The 9,776-nt window shown below is 28.6% G+C and overlaps 1 long non-coding RNA gene across 1 annotated transcript; it reads left to right on the forward strand.

Moving 5' to 3' along the window:
• Window positions 1–1,090: 1,090 nt before the first annotated feature.
• Window positions 1,091–4,428, forward strand: LOC132294901 (uncharacterized). Its single transcript, XR_009478232.1, has 3 exons — window positions 1,091–1,371; window positions 3,714–3,883; window positions 4,014–4,428. It is a non-coding gene; the product is annotated as an uncharacterized LOC132294901 (long non-coding RNA).
• The last annotated feature ends 5,348 nt before the right edge of the window (window positions 4,429–9,776 follow it).

Here is a 9,776-nt window from a genome sequence, read left to right on the forward strand (position 1 = left end):
GTTGATATGTGTTTGGAATTAGCATTTTGGATCATGGGATTAGCATTTGGATGATGCGATTAGCATTGTGTGATTTTGGCTTAGGAGTTTGGATTTCTTTTGTGATCTTGATATGTGTATGGGATTAGCTTAGCATTTTGGATTATCCTATTGATCATGAATCCAATGAAAATTATTTTTGGGCTGTAGTTTTTTATGGTAGTAGTGTCGATTCATTTAATTTGTTATATCTTCATGTTAATTACTATTTCCAGATTGCAATTTTTCCAATTCTTGTGGGAGTTCAGAATTTAATTGAAAGGAAGGTTAAAGTTGATAAAAAGGTCATGCACATGCTGAGTTTGAATAAAGTAATGTAGGGGCCAAGGCAGAAGGTGGGTAACTGAGGAACTTTAGAAGGATTGACACTACTAGCAAACCTCAATTTTGAATAACAGTTTTTTATGATTCTCTTCTAAAAGAAACTTAATTTTGAATAACCTCAATTTTTAATGTGGAATTCAAAATTAGTAGTTGCAAAAATGCTAGTCTTTTTTACGACCCTTGGTTAATTTAATGGCAAGACTATTATTAGTGTGTATGGGAATAGAAGGCTATCGGGCATTCTTTTTTTATCAAAGAGGATTTCTGTAGTGTCAGATAAAGAAAAAAAAAATTATTTCTTTCTTTATTTTTATAGTACCTAACTGTGAAAATATGTAGAATTTATATATGAAATGGTATAAAAAAAAAAGTATCAAGCTAAATGATTCAAATTGTCAAGTGTACTCATTCCAAATTTTATTCCAATCAAATGATTAATATATCTCGCACTAACAAGTGTATTTTTTTTTATACACTATTAGCCCTTGAAATAAACTAGTTGCGATTTTTGTAATGTTAGATTTTAAATTTAAAAAATAATTGATTGTTCTATGATTATAAATATATATATATATATATATTAATTAGTTTAATTAAATTATACTAGTTACATGAAATGATTATTTTTTTGAATTAAATATATATATATAAATATTTTATTTCATAATTTTTTAACCATAAAAATAAATTGAGTCTAAAAAAGGAAAATTTTCAGGGCCGCCAAAATATACGCGCTCCAGCTATCTCAAAAAAGCTCTCTGTTTCCCTCTCTCACTATCTCCTCCATCTTATAGAGCTCTAACATAGGCGATTAAATCCTCTCTCTCTCATCCCACTCCTACCTATTCTCTTTTGATAGAATTCTCTCCGTCAACATCACCAGCGAAATATGTCTTGAATAATACCCATTCGACTTCTCAGGGGGATTCAAAGGTGATTTTGGGATTTTTTTGAAGAAATTTCAATCAAAATCAACTTCCAACAAGTGATTTGAATCTTCATTACAAGGTTTATATCCAGAATCTTTCTTTACAATTATGAATATTTGCTTAATTAGGGTTTCATATTTGTATGTTTGGGAGAGGATTTTGTTATTAGGTTTCCTAATATAACCTCCTCCAATGACATATATATATAGAAAGATTGATAAGTTTTTCCTTTTCTTTCTGTCGGCTCTATGCAAATTGGCGTCAAATTCAATTCGTTGCCCTCTCAACGTTTTGCCCAAGTATTCATCAGTTTTTAGCAATACAAAACACCATTTTAATCTCTTTGCTAAAATACAAAATCAAATATTCTTTTGGTTATGAGATTTTTGGAAGAAGAATGAGAATTGGGGGCGATTTATTGAAATGGCCTCTTCTTCTTCATTTTCTCGCTCTAACGATTCTACACCGAGTCGGTTTCAACTCGGTGTCTGCGGCATGCGAATTCAGTCTCACTGATGGCAACACGTTCTACAACTACAGCTTGGCATCTTCGATCCCTAAATTCCCTGCACCCTCAGCGAAGATGGGTACTTCCCTCTCTCTCTCTCTCTCTCTCTCTCTATATATATATATATATATATATATATATATATACGGGGCCGGCCCTGGCCCAAGGCGGTCGCCCTAGGGCCTCATAACATAAGGGGTCTCCAAATTTATTGGCCTATGTATGATGGGCCACCAAAAAAAACCAAGAAAAAAAATTAATTACAACCAAATGTAGCAAATCAAAATTATAGACCATGAATGTTGGGCCACCAAAAAAAAAATTATAACCGCAGCAAAGGCTTCAGGAATGATGGGCTAAAAAAAAAAGGTTTAACCTAATGCAGCAAAAAAAGGGGCCAACAAAAAAAAAAAAAAAAAAAAAAATTAGGGCAAGCATATCACTTGTATAGAGGACCTCACATTTAAAGTCCGCCTAGGGTCTCTTGAAATTTTTTCAATCTTAGGGCCGGCCCTGACACACACACACATTTACGCACATATATGACATGCTTTTTGATTTCGGTATTAATTTGTGATAATATTGTCATTGCAATGAATTGTATATAGACCCTTAGTATCACATTGGAGATGCTTACCTTCATTCATGATTTTAACTCACATAGGTTCTTTTTATATTGTAAAAATACTTGATAACATATAACTACTTAGGATTAGAAATTTTTAATTAATTGATGAAAATTAAAATTCTTACACAATCTTGAATATGTCTTTTTTTTGTATTATACAATACTCTTTCCATCGAAATCATAGTTATATATTATTTCTTTATTTATTTAATATATATATATATATATATATATATATATATATATTAATTCCTTGGATTGAATATGTTGCAATAAGTTGCTTTAATTTGGCAAAAGCATTTAAGTACAAGCTTTACCTTTGATATGAAATTTTCTAGACAGAATCGGTGGGAAACTTATTTACATGACTTAGTTCGAAATTAAAAGCTTAGATAGAAATGGGTTCAACTAATGGAGATATGAGTAGGATACAAGTATTAACAAGTATATGACTACCAATAAAGAATACCGAACAAAAAAAGTACATAGTTTATATTTTGGCATATAAAACACTAACTTCTTATAGGTAATTATGGCTGGACCTAGCCGTCAGAGACGAGTCTCTCAGTCAGAGCATACTCCCATACCCAATCTGATAGTCACATTTGCTAACATTTTCTCAGTCAGAACCTACCCCCATGTCCACACCGTCACCTACATCCTTGCCTACACATTCTGAGTTAGTGTTTTTTTTTATGTATTTTGGTTTTGGTTAGGCACAGTAAAGTAATTTGTTATCATTAATCATTGAAAATGATTTTATTTTTCTTCTGAACAACAAATTTACTTTTTTACTTTTTTAGTATGCATGCATGACATTGGCCAATATAAAATTGAGTGTTTTTTTTTTTTTTTTTTTTTCAGTAATTTGACGGTGCTTATTTAGCTTGTGTTAGGGAAATGGATTTTGATCGGGGTAGGATTCAAAATAATGATAGGAATTCGATAGAGTACATGCAAGGAGTAAAAAACTTTATGGAAGTGGCTAGTAAACATGTAGATTCACTCAACCGGACTCGTTGTCCATGTTACAATTGTAATAACGTCTTGTTGCAACAATTAGCAGTTGTTGAAGACCACCTTCCCTGATGGGTATGCATCAAACATTTCTCGATGTGTTAATATCAAAGATTACAAGCCATCGGGAATGAAAAGTCATGATTGTCATATTCTTTTGCAACATTTACTTCCGGTAGCAATACATGGGTACTTTCGCAAGGATCTATGTACCACACTGACTAAACTTAGTTTTTTTTTCAAAAAATTGTGTTCAAGGACATTGCAGTTGGATGAGTTGGATCAAATGGAAAAGGACATTGTCATTATATTATGCAAACTGGAATGGATATTTCCCCCAGCCTTTTTTGACGGAAAGGTCCACTTAGCAATTCACCTTCCTCGTGAGGCCATCCTTGCTGGACCAGTGTAATATCGGTGGATGTATCCAATAGAAAGGTGATGTGTCATTCAATATTTTAAAATTATTTTTTTTCCTAGTTGATATTTTATAATTATTGTTACAAGCCTTCTATTAATCTTATGTATATATTGTTCACTTAAATATTCTTTTATTGAATTGTAATAGGTTCTTACATTCTTTAAAGACAACGGTTCGAAATAAAGCCAAACCAGAGGGATCAATTGCTGAGGCATATATTGACAAAGAATGTTTGACTTTTTGTTCAATGTATCTCAAAGGGGTTAAGACAGTGTTTAATCGAGATGAACGGAATTACGATGGCAGTCGAGGAAATAAAGGTCAGGACCTTTTTGTTTTTATGCAAGATATACGTCCTTTGGGAGCACCGACCTATTTCAATATGCCATTTAATGATCTTGATAAGGTTCGAATGTATGTGTTGAATAATTGTGATGAAGTTCTGCCTTATTTGAAGTTCTGCCTTATTAGAAGAAGACCTTGAGTTGTACTGGAATAAAAAGAATGAGGCTAGTAATTCTATTAACATTTTTTAATAACTTAACCTACAATAGAATTAAATTAAATAAGTAATGAATAAATGATATGTTGAACTATTTTTTAATAACCTAATTTGGTAACTCAACAATGAGGCTAATAATTCTATCAACATATATATTAGCAATGTGTTAAAATTTGTGCCACTTTGCCTCTGGTAGAGAATTGGGGGAGACCAAAAATACTAGGCATGTCTTAAGAATTCGAGTCTCCTATCTGGACTATTAAGTATTGCAATTGATCTCCCTCATATTTTTTTGTTAGGGGGAGTTTTTTTTTTTTTTTTTCGACAGCACCTTTGTTGCCAAAGCCAACTCTAGAAACCAAAATCCAATAAAGCAAGACATGAACTAAACTCGTAAAACCTGTGCTTATCACCAGGATATTAAGTTTTCTAAAATACTCTTTAAAATTTTATTTCAGTCTTCAAATTCTAATTTCATTTATTCTTATTTGCAAGTTTCACATTGATTGCAATCTAGCTTCCCTTTTGGATTCAGATTTCTTTTGGGATTTTGGTATGTGTATTCAATTAGCATTATGTAATATTGGATTTATATATTAGGATTTTGATATGTGTTGGAATTATCATTTTAGATGATTTGCACATTTTAATATCTAAATTCTTAATGGAATATGTGTTTTATCTTCTATGTTTGATTATCAAATATATTGATTTTGAGTGATATGCTTGGATCTTGGTTTAGATTGTTTAATTTATTGATATTTTAATTTAATTTACAGGTTCCAAATTTCAAATAGGTAAAAACAAAATTATATTATTGTATTAGTGGCACGATATATTATTTTGTCATAATATTTAATTTATAGTGACAACATATTTGTCATAACATGATAGATATATTGTGACAAAAGATATATTTTGTCACAATAAAACAACATTTATAGTGGCAAAATATTGTCGCAACATGATATATATATTGCGACATTTATTTTGTCACAATATTTAACCTTAAATTGACAATGTATTTGTCGCAACATAATATATCTATGGCGACAAATAATTTTTTTACAATAAAATAACTTATAGCGACAACTAATTTTGTCACAACATGTCCCTATATATTGTGACGAAATTTTTGTCACAATAAAACTAGTTATATCGATAATAATTTTGTTGCAACATATCCCTGTATATTGTGACGAAATTTTTGTCACAATAAATCTAGTTATATAGACAATAATTTTGTCGCAACATGTTATATATATTGTGACCAAAACTTTTGTCACAATAAAGTAGCTTATAGTGACAATATTTTTGTCACAACATAGAATGTATATTGTGACAAAAGATTTTGTCATAATAAAATAGCTTATAGCGACAATTTTTGTCACAAAAATATTATACATATAGTGACAAAAATTGCTTTTGTCACAAAATAGTAACAAATCGCGACAAATTTCATAGGTCTTGGAGGTCTTAAGGCGACAATTTTTGAATATTTTACGATAAATATTTTGTCGCAATTTTTATTCATTTTGTGACAAAACATATTTTGTCACAATATATCTCACCCTAGCGACAAATAAACATTTGTCACAAAAAAACATATTGTGACCGGCTTCTAGCGACAAATCGGTGACAAATTTTTTTTCGTCACGATAATCTTATCGCGACAAAATATGTACTTTAGCGACAAATTCGTTTGTCGCCAAAGACCAAATTTGTTGTAGTGTGTAGTAAATCATCTAGTGAACAATTTCTTAATGTTTGGCAATCATTGAACACTGTTAGGGTTGCAAGTGTTCCAATATGTTCCATATTTCGCACTTTAATTATCATCATGAATCTGCACATGAGTAAGGACAAAGAATTATGTATTTGTAATATTATTAAACCATTGAAATAAATACAATAATAAGATTTTAAGATATAATAATACTTTTGAAAGCATTTTGGGTCTGTTGTGTTGCATCAAGGACAATATACTTTATGTTTTTCAACTTTAATTTTCTTGTTGTATTTCTCATATGCGTTGTACCACGGTTCGCGATCATTGACGACATTTTCAATTGTTGCTTTGAAAGTGTAATTTGTTTTCTGCAGGTTGTGCAACAAAATATAACTTCTCAATATATAAATTGAATATAAAAATGTGATACACAATTAAAGAAGATTAAGAAATATACTGAAATTTAATACAGGATATTGTAGATTTTCCTATGATGTCTTGAAGTTTGACTTTTCAACACCATTGAATTTTTTATCTTTTGTACTGGAAGTCAAACTTGTTATATTTTTGTTATACCTCAATAACAATTCCCAAAGCATTTAGCAAGATTAAAAATAAAAATAAAAATAAAATATTAATGCTAATTTTAATTTTTTTTTATTTATTTATATATGTACAAGAGAGAACATATTTATGAAGAGTTTAGAATTAAACGTAAACTAACCCATATTTTATTTTGCATCAATGTACTTGTTCAACTCCTTGAAGTCCACAAAATTAAATTTTATTATTTCTAAGCTTACTACTTCAAGCTCCTCAACTTCAATTGAGGTGTTATTAAGAAAGTTTAATTCAACAACTTCAGTTCCACCGTTATGAATTCAGTCAGTCAAATAGTCAGTTTCTTTAGGGGTTAAAATGCTGAGGGTTATACTACAATGAGCATCATATTCGAAAGGCATAAGCCATTGACATATAAAAGAACTCATAACTCAAAAAATAATAAAACAATGCATGATTTGGGTATGAAACAAATAAAAATTAGTAAAACAATTCTTGATCTGAGACAAATAAAAAATAATAAAACAATGCATGATATGGGGGTGTGACAAATAAAAAATAATAAAATAATGCATAATCTAGGGTTACATGTACCTTAGAAAAAAACATATAAAACTGATGTGATTACAGGAAGGCAAAAAAAAAAGACTTATATATAGAGAGAGTAGAGATTTTTTTAGAAACAACAAAAAGATAAAATATGTAACTTAAATTTTATTAGGTAATAATTTTCAGAGTTTTATAGAAACTCTTTTTTAGAGTTTTCATAATTTGAAATATATTTTGTATTAGATTTTAATAAATATTTTATTTGAATTTTATTAGTTAATAATTTTTTGAAATGTATTTCGTGTTAGAGTTTTAATAAATATTTTATTTGAATTTTATTAGGTAATAATTTTTAGAGTTTCTATAATTTAAAATATATAATTTGAAATGTATTAGTTTTAATAAATATTTTATTTGAATTTTATTAGGTAATAATTTTTAGAGTTTCTATAATTTAAAATATATTTCGTGTTTAATAAATATTTTATTTGAATTTTATTATGTAATAATTTTTAGAGTTTCCATAATTTGAAATATATTTTGTGTAGCAAGGCAAAAAAAGACTTATATATAGGGAGAGTACATATTTTTTTAGAAGTAACAAATAGATAAAATAGGTAATTTGAATTTTATTAGGTAATAATTTTTAGAGTTTTATAGAAACTTTTTTTTTTTTTTTTTTTTTTTTTTTTTTTTTAGATTTTTATAATTTGAAATATATTTCGTGTTAGAGTTTTAATAAATATTTTATTTGAATTTTATTAGGTATTAAGTTTTAGCGTTTCTATATTTGAAATGTATTTCGTGTAGAGTTTTAATAAATATTTTATTTGAATTTTATTAGGTAATAATTTTTATATTTTATTAGGTAATAATTTTTAGACCTTCTATAATTTGAAAAAGTTAGCCAAAAGGCCGAGAAAGTAGTACTACACTTGATCAAAAGATCGAAAAAAATTAGCCAAAAGGCCGACTCAAAAAAATTTAATACTACACTTGATCTTAGCCAAAAGGCCGAGAAAGATTAGCCAAAAAGCTGAAAAATGTGTGATTATTATTTCTTTAAGTCTATAGTTTTATAAGAGATTTCCATGTAATCCTTTTTACTTAATACCAATGTGGGACAAGAAAAATGAATTTAATAGGTAATTTGTAATTTGAATTAAACTCTTTAAATTAATTTTTATTAATTTTATTAGGTAATTTGCAATTTGAATTAAACTCTTTAAATAATTTTTAGGTAATTTTTTGTTTATAAAACTTTTTTTTTATATTAATAAATAAATACTGAAAGATTGAAACTCTTTGCACATTCAAAAGGCTGAGAAAGTAGTACTACAATTGATCTTAGCCTGATTTTAGCCAAAAGGCCGAGAAAGCCCAAAAAGCCGAGAAAGTAATACTACACTTTATCTTAGCCAAAAAATCAAGAAAGGTTAGCCAAAAGGTCGACCCAAAAATAATTTAGTACTACACTTGATCTTAGGCAAAAGGCCGAAAAAGGTGTGGTTATTATTTCTTTAGGTTTATAGTTTTATAAGAGGCTTCCATGTAATTCTTTTTACTTAAAACCAATATGGGACAAGAAAAAAGAATTTTATTAGGTAATTTGTAATTTGAATTAAACTCTTTAAATTAATTTTTATAAATTTTATTAGGTAATTTGAATTAAACTCTTTAAATAATTTTTAGGTAATGTTTTGTTTATAAAAACTTTTTTTTATATTAATAAATAAATACTGAAAGTCAAAAGGCCGAGAAAGTAATAATAAATAAATAAATATATAAATTGTTTGGAAATATGAAAAAGCCCTTACACTTTTATATGGTATAAGTATCCAAAAGAAAAGGGAATAACATATGGCAAGTAATTTGCTCCTTTGTCTTCAACCCAATCCCACTCTTTTTGTTTGTGCAATTTTTTTTTTTTTTTTTTTAAGTATTATTTTTGTCAGTATTTTGTATATATCTATATCTTCTGAGTTAACTCTATGATTAGAATATCAAAATTTTAATTGGTGAAGTATTTCTTATTGTGTATTTCGGTGGCTCCTGTATCCAGATCAGTATATGGGAGGAAAGAAAAGTTTTTGGTTCTCGAGGACAGATTCTTAAGGAAGAGCTTGTGGGCAAGCACCTGTAGAACAGTAATAGAAATGGGAAGCTTTCAGGGTTTAAACTGGTAACTTCATGTCTGTGTGCTGAATGCATGTTTTTTTAAATATTTCTTTCTAAGGTCCTATGTAAACTAAGAATAATATCATCTTTTATATTTGTCAAATAGAAACATTCTGCTGGAAATACTTTGGATAAAATAGTTTCTGATTATCAAGTTCTGTACGGTGGTCAATTGGACGAGGATGCTACATTGAGCAAATGTAGGAATGCTATTAGTTGTATTGAGAAAGCGGATAAGGAAATTGGCGGTGATATTAGTTCAGGTATGTCTTGAGTGTTCTTTTACAGAAGTACTGAATATAATTCCATTAATATTTCTCCAGGTTTCCAATGTGATTTATTATTTCTGTAGTTTTGTAATTTTCTTTTTGCAGAATAATGTTTTTGCTTT

The sequence above is a fragment of the Cornus florida genome, unplaced genomic scaffold, assembly GCF_030987335.1.
Source record: "Cornus florida cultivar Cherokee Brave unplaced genomic scaffold, ASM3098733v1 CherokeeBrave_3.0.0_Hap2_Chr02, whole genome shotgun sequence".
NCBI lineage: Eukaryota > Viridiplantae > Streptophyta > Magnoliopsida > Cornales > Cornaceae > Cornus > Cornus florida.